The sequence below is a fragment of the Oryctolagus cuniculus genome, chromosome 18 (genome assembly GCF_051225735.1).
Source record: "Oryctolagus cuniculus isolate XC-2025 breed Fujian yellow rabbit chromosome 18, ASM5122573v1, whole genome shotgun sequence".
Classification (NCBI taxonomy): domain Eukaryota; kingdom Metazoa; phylum Chordata; class Mammalia; order Lagomorpha; family Leporidae; genus Oryctolagus; species Oryctolagus cuniculus.
In genome coordinates, this window is record NC_142884.1 from 52,573,779 (window position 1) to 52,597,246 (window position 23,468).

The window sequence follows — 23,468 nt, forward strand, 5'->3', positions numbered from 1 at the left end:
GGCTGAGAAGGCTGTGTGTCGCAGGGGTTGGAGTGGGGCTAGAGGGAGATTAGATAATAGGTACCAAAACACAATTAGATAGAAGGCATGATTCCTAGTGTTCCACAGCACAGTGGGGATGACTGTGGCTCACAAGATCACATTTCATATTTTATGAAGAACTAAAAGTGAAAGGCTCAAAGATTGTGAACATAGTGTAATGATAAGGAAATGGAAGTGCTGATTGCCGTGATCTGATCAATATGTGCCATATACATGTGTTGAAATATCATACTGTAACTTATAAAGCTATACAATTATTATATGTCAATTAAAATCATTGGATTAATGTGTTCAAATATCACACTATGCCCTATAAAACCCGTAAGTATTATATATTAATGGAAAAATGAGGACAGCACACAAAAAGCACTGTCTGCTCTGACCAGCCTTAAAAAGATTCCATACTTGATGGCTTAGAATAATAATTTATTGTGTCTCAGTTTTGGAGGCCAGGGGTCTGAAATCATGGTGTTGGTTTCAGTTTATACTGCTTCTGAAGGCATTAGGAGAAGATCTCTTTTGGGTCTCTCTCCTGGCTTATGGTAGCCTCCTCATCTTGTTAAATGTCCATTTATTGGTATGTTTCTTCCCACAATCTTCCCTTCAAGAACAACCTTCATGTTGGTCTTGTGCCCTATTTTTTCCATGGGAACATTGTCATATTGCACTAGGATCCACCCTAATTTAACTCTATGAAGACCCTATTTCCAAATAAGATCACATTCCACATTACTGGAGATAGGTCTTCAGTATATCCTTTTGAGGGACACAGTTCACCCTGTAAGAAGCAGGGGGCATAGTACTGCAGGAAGAAGCAGCACATGTTCAAAAGCACATGTTAGAATGGAGCTTGGCTTGGGGGAAGAGGGTAGGTGTTGTGCCTATCTATAGGGTTAGGCTGCCCCTGGGATGCTGTCATCCCATTTGAGCAGGGGTTTGATTCCTGGCTGCTCCACTTCCAATCCAGCTCCCTGCTAATGCACCTGGGAAGGCAGCAGAAGATGGCCTGTGTTCTTGGGCCCCTGCACCAATGTGGAGAACCTGATAGAATTCCAGGCTGCTAGCTTGGGCCTGGCTCAGCCCTGGCCATTGTGGCCATTTGGAAGCAAAGCAGCAGATGACAGATTCTGTCATCTTTAAATAATAAATAAATAATAAATAATAATAAATAATAATAAATAATAATAAATAATCTTTAAATAATAAATAAATCTTTAAAAAAAAAGAATTTGCCGCGGGGAGTTGGGTAAACAGAAAATTGGTGGCCTGGATAGAGTGGTAGAATGGACAAGGAACAAAGAGGCTAAGAGGTAATTCTTTGGCAGCTATTAAAATATAAACATGAATGTTCATTCATTTTTGCTTCTAACAAAAGGGATATACAGAGAAAGACTGCTAAGACAGTTTTGTCTTTTTCTCTGTTGTCCATGGAGAGAAGCTAGGGATGGGAGGTCCCCAACTGGTCACAGTAGTTGCCAACTTAGATAGAAAAATTAATTTTTCTTGCAAGTCAAATTGCCACTTTGTGTCCCTTGGCTGGACCAGGAACCACAGGAGCTGTCCTGTGAATCATCTCCAAACAAAACTGTGAAAGACAGCAGGTCATGGACTTGACACCATGTCAGATCAGATGCCAAGGAGCTTCCTCCAGGGATCACAACTCTGTGCTGGCTGTGAGGCTTTCAAGAAGTACAGAGGGAGAGAACATAGAAGAGGTGAAAATGAACATCATGGAATTATGATCTTACTTCAAGTGAATTGCTTTGGTCTGAGTATATTTGCAAAATTGAGCTTCAGGTCATTAATGTCTTCAGTTTGACCACCATTACCCCCAGAGCTTTTCATATGAAAAATGTATTTTCATGAATCTCTGTTTATATTTTTATCTTATTTCTTTTTCAAATGTTATATTAATATAAAAAGAACACATTTCATGTATTTCATAGATAGAATTCTAAGATAACCATACTTCCCTCCTTTCCTCCCTCAGTACTTCCACCTTTCCTTCCATTCTTTTCTCACTTTAATTTTGCAATAACATACTTTCTTTTTAATAGCATTTTATTTAACCTAAGCATCCAAAATATTATAATTTTTTCATGTGATTAATAAAAAGGATTCTGAAATGTTTTACATTCTTTTTTCTGAGGAGGGGACAGTATCTTAAAATCCAGTATGTTGACTTTAGACTTAGAGCACATCTCAGTTTTGACTAGTTACATTTTAAGTGTTCAATAGCTTTATGTGGTTAGTAGTTACTATATTGGGCAGTACAGAAAGGTTATAAAGATGCCTTTTTTGTTTTGTATGATTTTATTTTATTTCTAAAAAATTTATATTAGTATAAAGAGAACAGATTTCATATATTTCATAGATAAAATTGAAGATGATAACCATACTTCTCTCGCCACTGCTTCCTCAGTTCCCCCTCCTTCCTTCCTTTGCTTTTTCCTTTAATTTTCACTGTAATATAATTCAGTTTACTTTATAATCACAGGATTAATGCACCACTAACAACTAAAGAGTAGAAGGACCACTGTTCCACAGGAATAGAGATAAGGGCTATAAACAATAATCAAATCATAAGTTGTCAGTTTCATTCTTATATATTTTTTGTATTCTATATTAAATAACCATATATCAGAGAAAACATATGATATTTGTGTTTAAGGACTGGCTTATTTCACTAAGCATAAAGGTCTACAGTTGCATCTTTTGTTGCAAAAGATAGGATTTTATTCTTTTTTATGGCTGAGTAGTATTCCATAATATATATACATATATAAAACATTTTCTTATATATAATGTTATATATAACATTTTCATATATATGTATGTATATGTATATATATATATATGTGTGTATATATATATACATAAAACATTTTGTTTATCTACTCATCAGTTGATGGACATCTGTGTTGATTACATATCTTAGCTATTGTGAATTGAGCTGCAATAAGCATGGAGGTACAAATCACTCTTTCATATCCTGATTTCATTTTCTTTCAGTAAATTCCCAGGAGTAGGATGTTTGGGTCACATGGTAGATCTATTTTTAGCTTTCTGAGGAATTTCCATACTATCTTCCATAATGGTTATACTAGTTTACATTCCCATTAACAGTGTATTAGGGCACCTTTTCCTCTACATTCTCACCAGCATTTATTGTTTTTGGATTTTTGTATGATTGCCATTGTAACTAGGATGAAGTGAAGCCTCATTGTGGCTTTTATTTGTATTTCCCTGATGGCTAGTGATCCTGAGCATCTTTTCATGTGTCTGTTGGCCATTTGTATGTCATCCTTTGAAAAATGTGTGTCCATACTCCTTACCCAATTCTTGAATGGACTGTTTGTTTTGTTCTTGAAGTTCTTTAGCCTTTATATATCCTGTATATTAATCATTTATCAGAAACATAATTTACCAACATATTTTCCCATTCTTCCAGTTGTCTCTTTGATTTGTTGAGTATTTTCTTTACAGTGCAGATGCTTCTTATCTTGATGTAATTCCATTAGTCTATTTTTGCTTTTATTGCCTATGCTTCTGGGGTTTACCCAAGAAGTCTTTGTCTATGACCATGTCTTGCAAAATTTCACCAATGTTTTCCTCGAGTTATTTGATGGTATCAGGTCATAAAGTTAGATCCTTGATCCACTGTGAGTTGATTTTTGTCTCGTGTGCAATGTAGGGTTCTTGTTTTATACTCTGCATGTATAGATCCAATTTTCCCAACACCATTTATTGAAAAGACTGTTCTTTCTCCAGGGAGTGATTTTTAGCTAATTCAAGGATTAGTTGGTTGTAGATATGTGGGTTAATTTCAGAGGTTTGTATTCTGTTCCATTGTTCTACATGTCTATTTTTGTGCCAGGCTGGTTTGATTATAACTGCCTGGTGGTATGTCTTGAAATCTGGTATTGTGATGCCTCTGGCCTTGTTTTGTTGATTAAGTTTGCTTTAGCTATTTGGGGTCTCTTGTTTCCATATGAATTTTGGTATTGTGTCTTTCTAGATCTGAGAAAAATGACCTTGGTATTTTGATTGAATCTGTAAATTGTTTTGATTAGTATAGACATTTCGTTGATGTCAAATCTTCCAATCTGCAAACATGGAAAGTTTTTCCATTTCTATGTTGTTTTCTATTTATTTCCTTATGCTTTGTAATTTTCTTTTTGGACAGGCAGAGTTAGACAGTGAGAAAGAGAGATAAATGTCTTCCTTTTTCCGTTGTTTCACCCCTCAAATGGCTGCTACGGTTGGCACACTGCGCCAATCCGAAGCCAGGAGCCAGGTGCTTCCTCCTGGTCTCCCATGCGGGTGCAGGGCCCAAGCACTTGGGCCATCCTCCACTGCCTTCCCAGGCCACAGCCGAGAGCTGGACTGGAAGAGGAACAACTGAGATAGAATCCGGCGCCCCAACCAGGACTAGAGCCCGGGGTGCTGGTGCCACAGGCGGAGGATTAACCCAGTGAGCCACAGCACTGGCCTATGCTTTGTAATTTAAAATATCTTATTTCTGTTTCTTTCACGGTCTTCATCTACTGTCAAGTATGTAGGCTTATATTTTATTATTTTATCTTAAATATAAGTCCTGGACCAGACTCTTTCTAATTACAGTAATTAAATGATATGTATTTAAAAAATTTTATGTATACATTGTCTCTTTAACCCTTAAACAACCTTGCAATTTAAGTCTCTTAACTACATTTTAAAGATAAGGAAATGTGGAGAATTTAAACAGTAGTAAGAGAATGAAGCATAGCTACTCTTAGTGGCATGAACTGTAAGTTAACTACCTGGGTTCCACCATTTCCTAGCTATGTAGCCATGGTTAGTTATTCAAACTTTTGGGTTTCAGTTTCCTTATCCATAGCATTAGACTGGTAATAATATTGACCTCACAGAGTACTATAAATATTAAATGAATAACTACCTATAAAGGATTTAGATCATTGTCTCTGGCACAATATGTATAAGCACTACTTGTTGTTAAAAACCTGGCACAAATCTCAGATAAAGATTTTACTCGCTATGTGAACTTGGGCAAGTTCTTTAACCTTGTTAAATACTCATCATTAGGATTCTCTCTACCCACCAATCTAGGTGAATAAATCTTTAAGAAAAAAAGAAGACCATCTTTATTGAGTATTTAGCACTCTATCTGGCCTAAATGAACACCGTATGAGATGAAGTCAGAGAGGGAAATGATGTATGGTTTTGTAAATAAGGATAAACAGTTTGGATTTTATTTCAAATTCACTAAAAAGTGTTGGATGTTTTAAACTAGAAATGTGGTATGTTTTAAGATTTTTTTAAAAAAAAGATTTATTTATTGGAGAGGCAGAGTTACCATCAGAGAAAGAGAGAAACAGAGAGAGAAATCTTCCATCTCCTGGTTCACTCCCTACATGGCTGCAATGGCTAGAGCTGGGCCAATCTGAAGTCAGGAGTCAGGAGTTTCTTTTCTTTTCTTTTCTTTTTTTTTTTTTGACAGGCAGAGTGGACAGTGAGAGAAAGAGAGACAGAGAGAAAGGTCTTCCTTTACCGTTGGTTCACCCTCCAACGGCCGCCACAGCCAGCGTGCTGCGGCCAGCTTACTGTGCTGATCCGAAGCCAGGAGCCAGGTGTTTCTCCTGGTCTCCCATGCGGGTGCAGGGCCCAAGGACTTGGGCCATCCTCCACTGCACTCCCGGGCCACAGCAGAGAGCTAGACTGGAAGAGGGGCAACCGGCACAGAATCCGGTGCCCCAACCAGGACTAGAACCTGGTGTGCTGGCACCGCAGGTGGAGGATTAGCCTATTGAGCCATGGCGCTGGCCGAGCCAGGAGTTTCTTCTGGGTCTCCCATGTGGGTCCAGGGGCTCAAGGTCCTGGACCATCTTCTGCTCCTTTTCCAGGCCATTAGCAGAGAGCTGGATCAGAGGAGGGGCATCTGGGACATGGACTGGCTCCTTTATGGGATGCCAGTGCCGCAGTTGGAGGCTTAACCTGCTACGCCGCAGCACTGGTTCCTATTTTAAGTTTTTAGAAGATTACTTTGACTACTGTGATTTAACAGAAAGATTGGGTTTGAAAGGTGAAATGGAACAGCCCAGTGGCTACTTCAGGCATCTAGTCAGTGCATGTGGTATCCAGTACTATGGAAGAAATGGAGGTGAGAGAAGTGATCCAATTTGGGATCTATTGTTGGGGTAACATCTGACCAACTGGCTTAAGAGGACAACAGCACTGTTTACTGAGAAATACAAGGTGGGATGAGGTTTGAGGGAGGTGACATCAATTCTGTTGGGTATTTTAAGTTTGAAGCACTATGCTTGATATGGGGTGCTACTTCATTAATAAACATGGGTTTCATGTGCTTTATGGGATGTACTGCTATCCCAGGTACCCCTTCTTCTGCCCCGTGAACAAGTTGAGGAGGTTTACATTGATATTGGCATTGACATTCCCTCTACTGAACTGGCAACTAAAGATTGATGTTCATGGAAGGAGGAAGAATGCAAGCACCTCAACAGTAAAGTTAATTGAATTGTGATGCAATATGTGGTTTACATTTAAGCTGTTCCTAAAGAAACACATGATTTTTCATTATATTTAAGCATCTTGAAAGTCAGAAGCCCACAAAGTATTTGCATCAGGAAGAGTGATTTTTTCCTTAAGAAATTGAAATGAGTGGCATATTTAATAATGTCTGTATCAAGAACTTTAAAGCAAATCAGAAGCAAATGTTACATAGCCATCAATTTTAACTGTGTTACCATAAATTGAGATAAAATGATAACCTTAAAACACAGCCTTCCAGTGTAATTGGAAGAGGTCACGATGTTTTTTCTGAGCACAGGCTCTGGTAGTTTATTGAAAAAAAAAATGGGTAAAGAATGGGGGGCAAGAGAAATGTAAGGGACAGGTACTAAGCCATTATCAATACTCCTCATGACACCCACCTTGAAGGCGCACTAATGTCTACTAAAACTCACCAAAAAGCTTGGTGTTATTAGAATTCACACTGGGACCAAGCTTAGTATCATACCCAGGGTGATGCAAGACTGGGTGTGAAAGCAAAAGCTACAATATTAGCCTAATTCTCAATATTTATAGAATCATATAAACTAGGAAATTTTCCAGTGTTTCAAAGCCTGGAAAGTTCTCCAGTGTTGTAAGTTGGTTTGTACCACTCCTTTCATATATTGAAGTTCTGTTACCCCCAGTATCTCCAGTATCTTAGAATATGACCTTATTTGCAGAGAGGGTCTTTACTAAGGTGTTAAAGTTAAAAATGAGGTAATTAGTGTGGGCCATGATCCCATATAAATGGGGTCCTTATTAAAAGGGGTAATTTTGGAAGTGACACACATAGAAAGAAAATACTCTGAAGATACATAGGGAGACGATAAATCTCCTTAAGCCAGGAGAAAGGCGTGGGACAGATACTTCCCTTACAGTCCTCAGAAGGAATCAGGTCTGCCAACAACATGGTTTGGGATTTCTAACTTCCAGGACTGTGAGACAATAAGCTTCTATTATTTCAGTCACCAAGCCAGAGCACTTTGTTATGGCAGCCTAGCAAACTAAATGCACCCAGGCTGTGGAATCCAGGTTCCAAGAATAATATCTGGACCTCACAAAACAGATAACCAACCTTCCTCCTAAAATTCAGCTACATACTGTCTACCACAGTGCTTCTCAGTGCTCATAAGAATCACTTGGACAGTTTATTAATCCACAGAATCCTGGTCCTTTGTACTAGAGATTGTAATTCAGTAGGAATTGGGTGCTGCCCCCAAATTTGCATTTCTACCCCATCTCACTTGCTGCTGATATTGCCAGGCTTTGAGGAACACTTGTCTGGCACAACTAGGATATGGTAGATGCTCAATAAGAATCAAATCAATCCATCTTAGAACTTCTTCTTTGGGGATGTGAGTCAATTAGATCAGTGTTGAATCATCTCCTTCAATGGTTCTCTTCTTTAAGCACAATTTATTTATTTATTTGAAAGGCAAAACAATAGAGAGGGTGTGGAATAGGGCGAGAATATCTTCCATCTCCTGGTTTACTCCCACAAAGGTTACAACAGCCAGGTTGGGCCAGGCCTAAGTCAGGAGCCAGGAACCCCATCTGGGTCTACCACGTTGATGGCAGGGACCCAAGTGTTTGGGCCATCTTTTGCTGCTTTCCCAGGCACATTAGCAGAAAGCTGAATGGGAAGCCTAGCAGCTGGGACTCAAACTGCCAGTCTGAAATCGGATGCGGGCTTTGTAAGTGGCGGCTTTACCGACTGTGCAACATCATTAGCCCCCTTCTTCTTACTGGGGAATATACATGACATTAATAGAATTCAAATTCTGGGAGCGTGGGTTTAGAGTATTTGTATTTTGTGTCAAATAGAATTGCTCAAAACAAGGCTTGTTTTTGAGTTGGTAGCCTTAACAAACTTACCCTGATGTTGAGGAGAAAGGATTCGAAGGATAGAAGTAATTGCTGTAGCCAGACATCTACAGCTGCAAATGATTGAAAATGGTGGATGGGTCAGAGAATGCTAATCACCCATGAAGTGGGCTCACCATGACTCTGACACTGTGTCTCTTGGTGCACTCTGCGGTAGGTGCTGCTTTGCTGAATAAATACAAAGTGAACTTGACGGGAAAGGAGACCTCAGCAGTCCTGCAAAGGCAATTTTGCAAGCTGTCTGGCTGTGGAATTAGTGGAATGTTTGCTCAGGAAGAAACAGCTGACGTCAACTTTGCTCTCTTTCTGTCTCAAGGGCAGAGTTAGCCATGCCTCTGGCCTGCTCTGACACCCACAGGAGGAAGAACGGCTTCCAGAGGGAAAGGTTAAAGAACAGGTCAGCTGGGCATCAGTGCTCCCTCCCCCTCCCTCCCTCTGTTTGTCATCTTTCTGGCAAGGTGAATTCAATGCCCAATAATTCCTTCTGACTTTCTAAGAGCTGTGGGACACACAAGTGTGAGAAAAGTCATTCTGGCACTAACAGGATTAGCTCAGCTTCATAACCTGATCATTGTGGCCAGAGAGAATAAAGAAGATGGCAATGGGCAGGAGGCAGGAGACGTTAAGATAAATGGGAAGTTTTCTTTGAATGCCAAGGTGTGAGTGTGTATGTGTATGTGTGTCCCAGATGCTGACTTCTTTTGCATATAAGGAGGTCTGATAAATATGAGTTAGGAACATGTTTTATCTCCATGGTCCCTAGAGGCCATCTAAGGCCTAGCACATAAGTGCTATCAAGGCTTTCTTTTATCATTAAATCAAGACCATTCTGATATTAAGTTAGTAATAGTAGAAGTAGCAAGTAAGGGAAGTAGAAATATAAATATATATATATATATGTAAAATCAGATTGAGAACTGCACCTGGGGATAGATACCAGGTCCTCTTTTTAGTATCATTTTCTGGAGAAACTTGAAAAAAAGGGACTTGAGTTCTAGGGAATCTTATTCACATTTGGGTAAAATAAAGGGATTGAACTAATTTGTGTAAATATTTACAGCAAAAGTACAATGTAACATTCTATTGGGGAGTACCTATGAGTAGGGTATAGTGAGCTAACTTTTGACTGTGTGTGTCTTGTATACCAGCCAATACATTATACTCCTAAGGCTAGGTTTGTCTGTATTTGGATATGCAATTTTAAGCAGTGCATTTGTCTTACAGGGGTAGTTCAGATAATAATCAGAAAATAGCATAATGGTTAAATCATGGATTATTGAATTTAGGTACAACTAGTATTTGAATCTTACCTTTGTTACTTGCTACTTGTGGGTTATTAAATAAGTTATTTAACTTTACTTACCTTCAGCTTTATTGTCATATAACCAATACTGTATAACTTTAGAGATAACACTTACTCATTTTGATTGAAGAAGGTGCTTGGAAAGTAAGATTTTTCAGTAGGACAAATTAGGAAAATCCTTTGCTAGGCACATACTCCTCATTCACTTAACAGATTTGAATGAATTAATTGATATGATTCAATACTTAGATAAATATATGACATAGCTCCTCCTTTCAGTGGACTCATTGAGGCAGATATGTTTTCACACTTAATTTCTCTGGAAAACAAAATATTATTGAGACATTCATGAATGGAAAACATGTGCATTCTTTTCTTTTTCTTTCTTTCTTTCTTTTTTTTTTTTTTTTTTTTTTTTTGACAGGCAGAGTGGACAGTGAGAGAGAGAGACAGAGAGAAAGGTCTTCCTTTACCATTGGTTCACCTTCTAATGGCTGCTGCGGCCAGCGCACCGCACTGATCTGAAGCCAGGAGCCAGGTGCTTCTCCTGGTCTCCCATGCAAGTGCAGGGCCCAAGCACTTGGGCCATCCTCCACTGCACTCCCTGGCCACAGCAGAGAGCTGGCCTGGAAGAGGAGCAACCGGGACAGAATCCGGCGCCCCGACCGGGACTAGAACCCTGTGTGCCAGCGCCATAGGCGGAGGATTAGCCTATTGAGCCACGGCGCCGGCCTGCATTATTTTCACATTTAAATATGACCATACAAAATTAATTTGCCTTTCGTACTGGACACAGTGTAAGCCACGAGGAGTTGCATAGCACATAGCTGTGTTGCTTCTCTCTTTACTGCCTGTTCATCCTAATTTCACAAATCGTGGCTCATGATCTCACTTCAGGCTTTGAGAAGCACTGTGAAGAAAAACTGAACTCACTGAGCAGAATAAGAAGGTAGATATGTGTCTGCAAAGGGAATAACCCCAGAATCTGTTATTGACTAGTTGGTGAGCAAAAGATGTGGGAAGAATGGATGCTGAGATGGGACAATCTAGCTTTTCTAGAGGTACACATGAGTCTGTAGATGTTATAGGGAAGTGTGGAAAACACTTCCTATGAATTTGAATGTATGTGGGTTACGTACACATTATTATGGAATTGAGAAAGTAGAAAGCATAGACTTGGAGCATGAGGATAAATGAAGATTTCCATGTTGAATCAAAAATATTGACAACTGACTGATTTGCTGAAATGACTTCGTTTCTCTTCTTGATGATTTTCATAGTGAATTCCTATGGTATATTTTTTTCCCCTTAGTCATCATTGTTTTATTTGGTTTGTTTTCTATGATAGGTACCAATTTGGGTTATGTACAAGAAGTGGAAAGAAATATATCAGAATGTATTTAAGAACACATGACTGGGCCAGCGCCGTGGCTCAATAGGCTAATCCTCTGCCTGCGGCGCCAGCACCCTGGGTTCTAGTCCTGGTCGGGTTGCCGGATTCTGTCCTGGTTGCTCCTCTTCCAGTCCAGCTCTCTGCTGTGGCCTGGGAATGCAGTGGAGGATGGCCCAGGAGCCAGGTGCTTCCTCCTGGTCTCCCATGCGGGTGCAGGGGCCCCAAGAGCTTGGGCCATCCTCCTCTGCCTTCCTGGGCCACAGCAGAGAGCTGGACTGGAAGAGGAGCCACTGGGACTAGAACCTGGTGGTCATATGGGATGCTGGCGCCACAGGCAGAGAATTAACCAAGTGAGCCATGGCGCCGGCCCATTGGTCTCCTTGTTTTAAAAGGTATGATAATGCTTGGAAAGGTTGCCTCTAACCTAGTGCAATTGACTAAATAATCTACATGTTCAAAATTTGATCATATATAAAGAATTATGATACAGCAAAGAACTGAGCTTTAAATAAGAGAAATATCTATCCACCCATCCTTTCATCCATCCATCTATATGTGTCTATGCATCTACTCTGTTTCTCTCCTTCCTTCCTTGCTTTTGTCTGTCTGTCCTTGGTTTCTTCTCTGACTCCGTCTTCTTCATTCTCACTCTCATCTGAGAGTCGCTTTCTGGGAATGTCTGAAAAATTCAGGTCACAAACATTTCATTAAAATGGCATCTTTAGGATAATCTCCTCCAAATCTGTTTTTGCAAGGGGATGAGAGAGGATAATATACAGTTTTTAGAATGACTATGAATGAATCATGGATTCTGACTTTTGTCTAGCTTGTTTTGTTATGAACAGTTTGTGGCTATTCAAAAACAACAACAGCAAAATGAAACACCATACAGTTGGGAGACATATGAAAGAATATATAATTTAAGTGAAGCCCAAACATTGTGGCTTTATATCCAAGTTTTTCACTGGTAAGAAATGTAAACTCTTTCTAATTTTTCTTTCGAAATGGAAGATACCAGATGTTCATCTGTTACCATGAAAGCCTATTTTAATTGGCAGTTGTAGTCTCAGAGTAATTTTAAATTGCTACCAGGCTGTCACTTTTGTGTTTGCTGACTTGCAAGGAGGTTTAATGCTTACCCCACTGGGCTAGAGTTTATCCTTCTATTTGGAGCTGTTGGATCACCTCTATTTCTGACAAACTTAGACGAGATTTATAGAGTCCACAGAAATGCAATGAAATGGCTTCAGAGCAGAAGTAGGATGTTTTAAAAGGACCCTGAGATCAAGAGATATAATTCATTATGAGGAGACATATGCAACAGTTAGAGGCATCTAGGGCAAGGAAGAATAGGGCCTTCTGGTCATATTGAATTATTACAACATAGTCATAACAAGTGTTGGTTAACAAGCAACCGCATCCACATAAAATCTACCAGATTTGATCATTATAGAGGCTGATAGAATTAGAACACTGGTTTTCTGTCAGTGTTCTTGCCTTGCTCATCTTGAAGAAAGCAGGGAGAAATATTTTTGAAAGTTTTGCATGACTCAGTGAATAACTGGGATGCTGAGAGGACCTAGGATTAGAAGATTATATAGGAAAAAGTAAATGCAGTTGTCCTTCAGTATCTGTGGGGGATTGATTCCAGGATCCCTCACAGGTAACAAAATCTGCTGCTCAAATCCCTTATATGAACTGGTTTAGAATTCACATATAACCCATGTATATCCTCCCATATACTTGAAGTAATTTGTAGATTGCTTATAATGCCTAATATACAATTTAACTGCTATATAATAGTTGTTAGATTGTATTGTTTAGAAAATAATGACACAAGGCTGGCGTTGTGTGTAGGGAGTGAAGCTGCCTCCTGTGATGCCAGCATCCATGTGGACACCAGTTCATGTCCTGCTGATGGCCTGGGAAAGGCAGCAGAGATGGCTGAGGTTTTTGGGCCCCTGCTCCCCATGTAAGAGACCCCAAGGAGGCTCTGGCTCCCTACTTTGGTCTGGCCCAGCCCCAGCTCTTGCAGCAGTCTGCAGGGTGGACTAGTGGATGGAAGATCTGTTTCTTGTATTCCCCACCCCCTCTTAACTCTGACTTCCACATAAATCAATCAATCTTTTTTTTTTTTAAATAAAGTAATGACAAGAAAAAAAACATGTACATGATTAGCATAGATGTAATGTTTTCCCAAATATTTTCCATCTGTGGTTGGTTGGATGTATATATAGAACCCATGGCTACAGTGGGTGAAATATATATGGGATAAGAAGATTTGAAATTTATCTTATTTCTTCTGCTAGTTGATCACATGTTGCTTTGTTTACCCTGTAAAGTGGGCTATTGAGCAATGATTCTAGAGATTTTCTGTAGTTAAAAGATTTTATAATTTAAATTTTCACTTTATCCACTGTGAATTTTTCTGGCTTTACCTTTTCCTACTCTGAAACTTTTAGCTTTCTTTTCAGATATATAGTCCTAATGTCTCAGGTATTCTCTGAGAAGAAATCTTGTGCATAGCCCAGGAACTTTGGAGAAAAATGGACAGAGACATGAGTTTTAGACCTTGAGAAAATTGCTTTACTTTCTCTGAATTCCCTTTTATATCTCTCTCTGTTTCTCTCTGTCTCTCTGTCTCTTTGTCTCTCTCTCAACTCTGTCATCTATCATCTATTCCTTTTAGGATTACTGTGAGGGAGACTCACATAACTGATCCCAGATGTTTAGTAGAGTGAATATGCTGATTGATGGGGTGAGTGTTAGTTAAGGATGAGTCTATATTGCATGACCATTTCCTGAAGTGGAAGCACTTTCTGAGAGGTTCAGTTCCTCCAAATCCTCCCCAGCACACTGTAGGTCTATCTTCCATTTCTGGCATAGTACACATAGTACACTTTAAGCCTAGTGTGATTTTAATTGTCTTGGTGACAAGCATAAACTAAGTAGTTTTTCATATGTCTACTGGCCATATGAATATCCTTTTAGGCAAATTTTTTGTTTAAGTATTTTGCCCATTTTTCATTTGGTTGTTTGTCTCTTGATATATCTAGACGAACTGTATTTTGAATGGAGTGCTTTGCTAGTTGTGCACTGTTGCATTGTTTTAGTTTCCTAGGGCTGTTGTAACAACTTTCTGCAAACTTGGCGGCTTCGAATAGCAGAAGTGTAATCTCTCATGGATGTGAAAGCTGGAAATCTGCAGTCAGAGTGTCAGCAGGGCTGCGCTCCCTCTGGAGACTCCAGGAGGGTTTTTCCTTTTTGTCTCTTCCAGTTTCTGGCAGCTGATGAATTCTCTGGCTTGGGCTGTGTGACCTCAAACTCACTATGTGAATCTTCATTTGGTCTTCTCTCTGCATCTCTTTGTTTCTCTCTATGTGGACATTGTCACTGGACTTGGGGCTTATTCTAAATCCAGGATGATCTCGTCTCAAGATCTTTAAACACATCTTCAAAAATTCTCTTTCTAAATAAAGTCACAGTCACAGATACCAAGAGTTAGAACTTGGATTATCTTTTTGAGAGACATGTTACACATGTCTTACAAATATTTCCTTCAGTTTGTAGCTTGCCTTTTCACACTTTAGCAAAAATATTTGTCTTGTTTGAAAGGCAGATTGACAGAGAGACGAGAGATAGAGAAAGATGTATCTTCCATTTACTGGTTCACTTCCCAGATACTCACAATAGCCTGAGTTGGGCCAGGCCCAAACCAGGAACCGGGAACTCCGCCTGAGTTTCACACATGGTTGACAAACTCTAGTAGCTGGACCATCATCTGTGGTTTCCCGGGTGCATTAGCAGGAAGCTGGATGATACACACGGAGCAACTGGGACTCTAATTGGCACTCCAATATGGGATGTGGGTATTCCAAGCAGAGGCTTAACTCTCTCTGCCACATTGCCCACCTAATTTTCACACTGTCAATGGTGTCTTTTGATGAACTGAGCATACTAACTTTAATGTGGTATAATTTATATTTATTTTCCTTATGGTTAGGAATTCTGGAATTTTAAGAGACATATACCGATCCCAAAGAAATATTTACTTATCCAAAACTTTCCTCATATGTTTTCTTCTAAAAGTTTATTATTTTTTTCTTGTATGTTTAGGTAGAAAATCTATTTGGAATCAAATTTCGTGTATATCTTGTAGGTTAAATTTTTCCCTTATGAATATATAAGTGACCTAGCACTACTTAGTGAAAAGATACTTATATTCTTTCCTGACTTCACTGCATTTGCTTAGAGAACAAATTACTATGGAGAATGTGTTTTTTATATTCTTTTTCATTGGTCAGCTTGTCTATCACTAGTACTGCACTGTATTAATTACTGTAATTTTCTCTTTAGTTTTGTCATTTGACAATGTTACTCCTCTTGCTCTTCTTTCAGGTTGGTTAACTATTTTTGACTTTTTGTATAACTATATAAACTTTGATATTACTTTACAGATTTACTCCCAAACTTTGCGGGAATTTTGACTGGATTTTAATTCAATTTATAAACCTATTTGGGGGAGACTTGATATTATTAATAATGCTGAATTTTCTAATCCATGAGCATTGTCTATCTGTAATTTTTAATGTTTTCTTTAATTTCTCTCAATAATGTTTTATTTTCAGCCTAGTAGCCTTGAATATCTTTTATTAGGTTTCTCTTTAGGTATTTGGTTTTTTTTTTGAAGTAGTTATAAGTGATATTGTACAAATCCACTTTTAATTTTTTTGCACTGTGATTTTTATGTAGTTAGCTACTATGCTACTTTCACTTATTTTAGATTATAGTCTTGTCATCTAGTAAAGTGACAGTATGTTTCAAAATTGTTGATCCTTATACTTTTTGTTAATACTCCTTATTTTCTTAGCTAAAACCTCCAGTAGAGTGGGAGTTTTGCTAATCTAGTAACTTTCCTTTACAATTACCTTTTACTCCGCATTTTCATTTCACTATGTGATGACCTGTCAACCCCAACTAAGTTTAATCCTTGTTTCTCCTCTCCCCCACTTTTTTGGGTAGTGGCAGGGGAAAGGCTTGGGGCAGGCAAAGGCACCATTGCCTTCTATTTGCCCCGGTGCAGAGTTTCAGAGCTCTTTGAGGTTCTTCATTGTCTGTTAGATCTAAGATCTGTTCAATCTATTTTGTGTCTCTCCTTGTTTCTGTTTCTGTCTCATCACTGCCTTAAATTAGTGGTTTCTCTTGTTTAATAATCTAAAAAATTCCGAAATCTGTAGCTTCTCTACTTCCTAGTACTTTCTCAACTTTGGCATGGTTTATTTCAGTTCCCTCAGACAAACACAAACAGCTTTTTACTGAGCTAATAATGAAATTATATTCATTAAGCTGGCATTGATCTGGAGAAATCATCTGGCCTGGGGTTAAAACCTGGGTTTAGGAGCAAGTTGTCTTGATTTGAATTCTGTCTATCTACTTACTGATTGGATGTATTGTTTCACTTGGATGTATTGTTCTACTTCTTTCTACTTGGTTTCCTCACCTGACATAGTAATAGTATCTACTTTACAGGATTATATGTGGAGTAATTGGATATATACATATATATGTGTATGTATATATATATATATATAGTTAGTTAGTTAGTTTTGCTGTGTCATTCCTCCAGTTCCATTCTTCTTCAATATTCTCTTAACATATAAACTTAACTATAGTAAAAATATCTACCTTATAGAGTTGTGCATGGATTAAGTATATGTATATACACAAACACACAAGCATATTATCATTAGTTTTGATATCTGACAATATGAATCCTCAAGTTCTGTTATATATATATATATATAAAGTACTCTGCAGAATCACCTAGTCAATCTTATAAACATTAATTTCAGGCTGGTAGTATGTACCAGGAACTCTGTGAAATACTTTACTTGGATTATCTAATTTAATTGATAATAACTGTGTTGTACTGTTATGTTCTAGGGAAAAATATTGGCCAGTGATATATTTTCCAACGCATTCCAACTACATTCTTCTCACACCAGCTTTTAACTCTGTATCTGTGACTTCGCTCACCATTTCCCTAATTTCTCTAAGGCTGTTTCTCTCTATTACACTAGGAGAATCCTACCCTTAATTTTGTGCTCTGTGTAAACTTTTTCTGTTCCAAAGTGGAATAAAATGTAATGGACAAAAAATTAGATTCAGAATTTCTAAGCACATTTACTGTAGAATAAAAGTGTTAATTCCTTTCTCCTGTAGGATCAAAAGACCGCTTTACACTGGTGAGTTGGACTTTCCTGGCCCCTTCATTAGCTAGGTTGATTCTTTACAAACTGACTACAGTGACCCTCTGGCTCTTTGCAGTTTCAAGACAGCCTCAACTTGGTTCTTCCAAGTGCCTCATCAGACTGAGCTGAGTTAGTGCAGAGCTTCCAGCCAAGTAAGGCATCTCAGCACGAGGTGTCAAACATAAGACAGCTAATGCTGGGAGCCAGAGGAAGAAGGCTCTTCTTGACCCTGCTCTGAGGCTAGTGCATTCACAGAGAAGCAGCTGGCAGGCTCCCTTTGATGCAGTGAACAATGAACAGCAGGGATTAAGTTTCACCACATCTATTTCATGCCCCGTGTGTGTGTGTGCACACACAAGCACATGCATTTCATTTTTAGCAAAAGACACTGTGGAGAGTCTATGACCTGTTATTTGAAAATAACCCACCCAGGATGACAACTGTGGAGAGAGCCCGTGGACTGCACAGTGGTGGTAGTGGAGCTGGGCACCCTTAGAGAACGTTTTACATATGGGGAAATTGAAGGCAAGTGAAGTGTAATAAAGTGTCCCCATGTTTGTGTTCCTCCCACTATGGGTGCTGGGCACAAGTTTCACAAACCATACTTGTATTTAGGATCTTCATTGAGTACTTGAGTGAGAAAATGATATCCTTTCAAAACTAGGTGCTTGATAGGAACCCAATCCTTTTCTTCACAGTTGCTATAACTCAGTGTTGTTGTTGGGCTAAGCTTTTCATTCTAGTGATTTCTAGACTGGGAGTCACATGTTTGGAGATGTAGACTTGTTTTTCAGTATAGACCTTAAGACAAATATGTATAGTTTAAATTCCTTTAAATAGGGTGTACACTTTCAAGTTGCCATAGACTAGTATTACCTATATCATCTCAGACTGGGTATTTTTTTTTAATTTAAATTTATTGGTACCACCTGGCCCCTAAAGGAATATGCAATTGTAATTTCCTTTCTAAACATGTTTTACTATTTAAATTAACCTTCGAACCATTGAATTTGATGAGATCTTGAACTCTAAAATTTAGAGTCATGTGGCTGTCAAGCTTGATTTTTACATTTTTTGCAAGAATTTGAAGTATTTTCTTAAAAGATTACCTTGAATAGAAATGCAATATATACAATGGATAAAAATTCAGCTCTTCTCTTTGAAGGTGTGTAGTGGAAGAGTGGACAAAGATGGAGAGATAAGGAGTATGCATCATTTGGTTTTTCCTTCTGGGGTCCTTTGGGTTACCTCTCTAGAAAGTAGGGCTCTGAGGTGCCCAGCTTGAAAACCTCTGATAGAACATGCTTTTCCTTATTGCAGATCAGAAGGCTGAGGTCTGGCAGTTACTTGGCCATAGTATCCAGGTAAGATTCTTCTTCTCAGTGCATCTACTGTCTTGTACAATCAGAACTTTGAAAATAGTTTTGTAAATTCCCCCAACCATGAGGTTTAATCATCAGGATCAGTTTTGAAAATTTCAACATATTAATCATTGATACATGCATAATTTATTTTAAAATTAAACTATTCATTTCATTTATGTATTTTATAATTTCATTTCTACAATGTGTTTGATTGTTCATTAAATTTGATTAATAAATTTTCCTTGTAGTTTTCCTGTGATATGTACTTTCATGATACTCACCTAGGAGACTTTAGATCTGGTTGTGTATACCTTTTTGAAGTTTTTAAAGTGGAATAATATGTTATCATAGAAAGAGCTGGAATAATCTGTTATCATAGAAAGAGCATGAAGGGTGAAGGCAAGTAGACCAGTATGAAAGCAGTCTTTGGTCTTCAATCTGTGTAACCTTTGGAAGTCAATTCTCACTTATCTACTTTATATAAAGTTTTAAATTAACAAATAAAGGGGTCGGCGCCATGGCGCAGGTTAATCCTCCACCTGTGGCACTGGCATCCCATATGGGTGCCGATTCTAGTCCCGGCTGCCCCTTTTCCAATCCAGCTCTCTGTTATGGCCTGGGAAAGCAGAAGATGGCCCAAGTGCTTGGGCCCCTGCACCCATGTGGGAGACCTGGAAGGGGCTCTTGGCTCCTGACTTCGGATTGACCCAGCTCCGGCCATTGCGGACATCTGGGGAGTGAACCAACGGTAGGAAGACCTTTCTCTCTGTCTCTTTCTCTCACTGTCTGTACTCTACCTCTCAAATAAATAAATAAAAATCTTAAAAAAAATAAATTAACAAATAAAAATTGTGCATACTTAGGGGATACATTTTGAAATCATGCTTTTCATTTTTTATTTATATAAAGTGAAATTTCATGTATTTCATATAAACAGATTTAGATTTTGGAGCATAATGATACTTCCCACCCTACCTTCTCTCCTCCTTCCTTATTCTTTTATTTAATTTTTACAATGACATACTTTCAGTTTATTTTATAATCATAAGCTTGACCCTCCCCTAAGTAAAGAACTCAACAAATAGTAAGAAGAAAAAAACCACTGATCCCCAACAGTAGAGACAAGGACCGTAAACAACAGTCAGATCTCTGTATATACTTGTAGAAAGATTAAATCGGCCGGCACCATGGCTCACTTGGCTAATCCTCTGCCTGCGGCGCCGACACTCAGGGTTCCAGTCCCGGTTGCTCTTCTTCCAGTCCAGCTCTCAGCTGTGGCCTGGGAGGGCAGTGGAGGATGGCCTAAGTGCTTGGGTCCCTGCACCTGCATGGGAGACCAGGAGTAAGCACTTGGCTCCTGGCCTTGGATCAGTGCAGCGCTGGCTGTGGGGCCATTAGGGGAGTAAACCAACGGAAGGAAGACCTTTCTCTCTGTCTCTCTCTCACTGTCTATAACTCTCTCACTGTCTAATTCTGCCTGTCAAAAAAAAAAAAATTTAAAAAAAGATAGATTAAATCAAACTAATTAACATATGTATCATCGCACCAATTTATTATTTTTTGGCGGTGAGAACATGAAAAATATATGCTTTTGATGCCTCGTTTCTGGGGAGTGTTCTGAATATTAAATTATGTAGTGTCAGTAAGGGGCTACCCAGTGTGTCGAGTAGAAGGCAGGTGGTAAAAGTCATTTCTACCATATGTGTACCTTAATTGTAAGCGATAATTCGTTTCTGTAGCCTTTGATACAGCCCTTTTGCATGTATTAGGCACCCAGAAAATGTTTGTGATTGATGAGTAAATATTACTGGAACATGAAGAATGAGGCTTATCTTTAGATTCAAACAGTATGTACAACTTACAATTTTCCTATGCTCAAAATAAAGGGTAGTGGTAGGGAGCGAACCTGTGAATTTCTACCTGCGTACAATAGGCATATTGCAGACCAAAGGAGGCTATCTCAGAGGAAGGAAACCTTCCTAAATAGAAAAAGAAGAAAAAAAAGATGAAGGAACTTTCTTTCAACAAAGAACTGCTAGTTCTTAACTTGTCAGGACAGGATTTTGAAAAACAGCATTCCCAAGTATACCTTTGTAAAAAGCTCTAAAAAGAAGCAATGCAAACCTGGTCCCCACTAGCCTTTTATTATTTCTCATTGATAATGGCTTGCAAGAGCCTCATTTTAGCAAACTCAACACACTACTGTGAACATGAAAAGCAAACTTGCTTTCATAAAGCTGATGTTCCATTGGGTAAGTGGGGGCTCAGTGATAGCATAGCCAATTATAGATTCTGACTGTGACTGCACCAGGGAAGGGAATGCAAAAACTTCACCCCAAACACAAATGTTTTCATAAAAAAAGGAATCAACTCTTATATTGAATGCAGTCGTAAAGCACACATAGCTGAAACTCTGTTTCCCATACATATGCCACTTTTGTGATAATTCTAAAATCTTTGAATTTTACAGTAGTTACTGACATTTGCAAAAATAATCTGGCAAAATTTGTAAGTACCATGTAAATCATCAAAAGATATTTAAATTGTCTGAAAATTAATGGCTCATTAACTTATTTTTCATCTAGTCACCAAATATTCAGATGCCAGCTATTGCTCAATTTACTGGTGATATGGAATGAAACAGGACAAAGTTACTCTCTTGGAGTTCATACTCCAGTAAGAGTCATTGAAAATTAGTTTGTAGGTATCTTGGAAGGAGTATAGAGTTGAGCAGTAGATATTCATTACAATCTTAGACCTTGTTACATACTAGGTACTTGCTTAACATTTTTTATAGAATTAGTTTGCCATTCCCTGGCTCAGTGACCTTGTGGAAATCAATTTATTGTAAGTTAACCATTATCATAAAGTATGAAAATTGGAGTAAATGTAAGAAAATGTTCAATTTTAAAATACCATTTAATATAGATATGATGACTTTGTGTTCTAGAATCTTTGTGTTCCAGAAATATACATTAGGCAAATCTATGGGAATTATATAAATCAATAAGTAGTGATATTTATCCAAAAAAGAATTTGCAATCAGTTGAAGATTAATCTACACTAGTTGTTAAGATGATTTGAAGAGAATGGACTGGGATAATAATGATGGAGCCTTAGAGTGCAACAAAATATCCTAGTCCCTAATTAAACTGTACATGTAATTTATATTTAAATATGTATATATGTATATATATGAATCTCAAGATCAACATAATAAATAACACACTGTATATGAGTTATTCTTAAATTATGAACTGGAATAAAAAAGATATTTTGAAGGCAGTCAGAGATTTCTTTCTAACTTAACAATATTCTCTGTTTAGATAAGTTGTACATTTTCTTTGAGCATCAACTTCCTCACTTTCAAATGAGAGGTACTGATAATTGCCTCCTAGGGTCTGTTTTATGAATTCAGTGGGATAATAGAAGCCAGGTGCTGAGCATAGGCTCTGGCACATAGTCAGAGCTTCATCAAAAGCCCAGAGTGTTATGACGTCTTCCTTTCTACTGAAATCTTTTTTTTTCCATTGAAATCTTTATCAAATAGCTTAAGTTAATTCTACGTGATCATTGATTTCATTCTCTTTATTCAGTTCTCTTTGCAAATAATCAAAACCACACTGCATATATCTTTGAAAAATTACTATAGCTTTATAAGCATTAACAAGTACTTATTTTATGTCAAGACATCAGGGATTCTAAGATGTGGATGCTCATAGGGATGCCCCTACATGGTTCTGAACCTCTGGCACAATCTCAGGAGACTTAGACCCTTGAATAGGGCCTAGAAGCATGCCAGGACATTTGTTTTTTTTTCTAAAAGGAGTATAATTTTTGCTCCTGATGGCATAACCCTGCTACACACACACACACACACAATTTTTTTTTTTGAATTACAGAAAGAATGGGTAGAAAAATCTAGATAGAAAATAGTTGTCAACTTTCTCTTCGAAATTGCTAGAAATTATAAAGCTCTATTACCAAGAAGCTCAATGAGCCCCAACACCTAAGAAGCATGGAGACTACTTCTTCAAGGTACATGGTAATCAAATTGTTTAATATCCTTATTGAGGAGAAACATTGTGAATTGAGCTAGTGACAAAAGACACGTTATATACGGAGGAACAAAAATAAAAGATGAACTTAGATTCACCACTGGGTACAAGACATGGTAAATAGCTTTATGTGTTTACAGTATGGAAGAGAAAACCTTACCAAAAACCTTGCCCACCTAGAATTATTACTATAGCCAAACTACGTTGAAAAGTGAATGTGAATTTTAGAAAGAATCACTCTTCAATAAAGAACTTAGGAAATATCAAAGGATAAGCAACTGAGAGGCCAGAGGGACTCTAGACTGAAGTTGAAAGCCCAGGCGTCGGCCTTGCCTTCCAGCCACTTCATTTGCCAGCACTGTAGCCAGCCGCTAAACTGAGAGAGCCCCTGGAGCTGCGGCCGCACGGGGAAGCCAGGAGAAGGCCAGGAGGCTGGCGCCTCCTCGGCAAAGGTGAGACAGAGTACAAAGCTACAGGTGTGTCCCTTCAGAGGCGCCTTCCCTGTGATGGCCGGACATCGGAATACAGCAGCTGCTTCACCCTGTTTGCAGGACACATTTGCTCCGTGTGAAACTTGAGTAGCAGGCAGGAGGCTACTGGGCA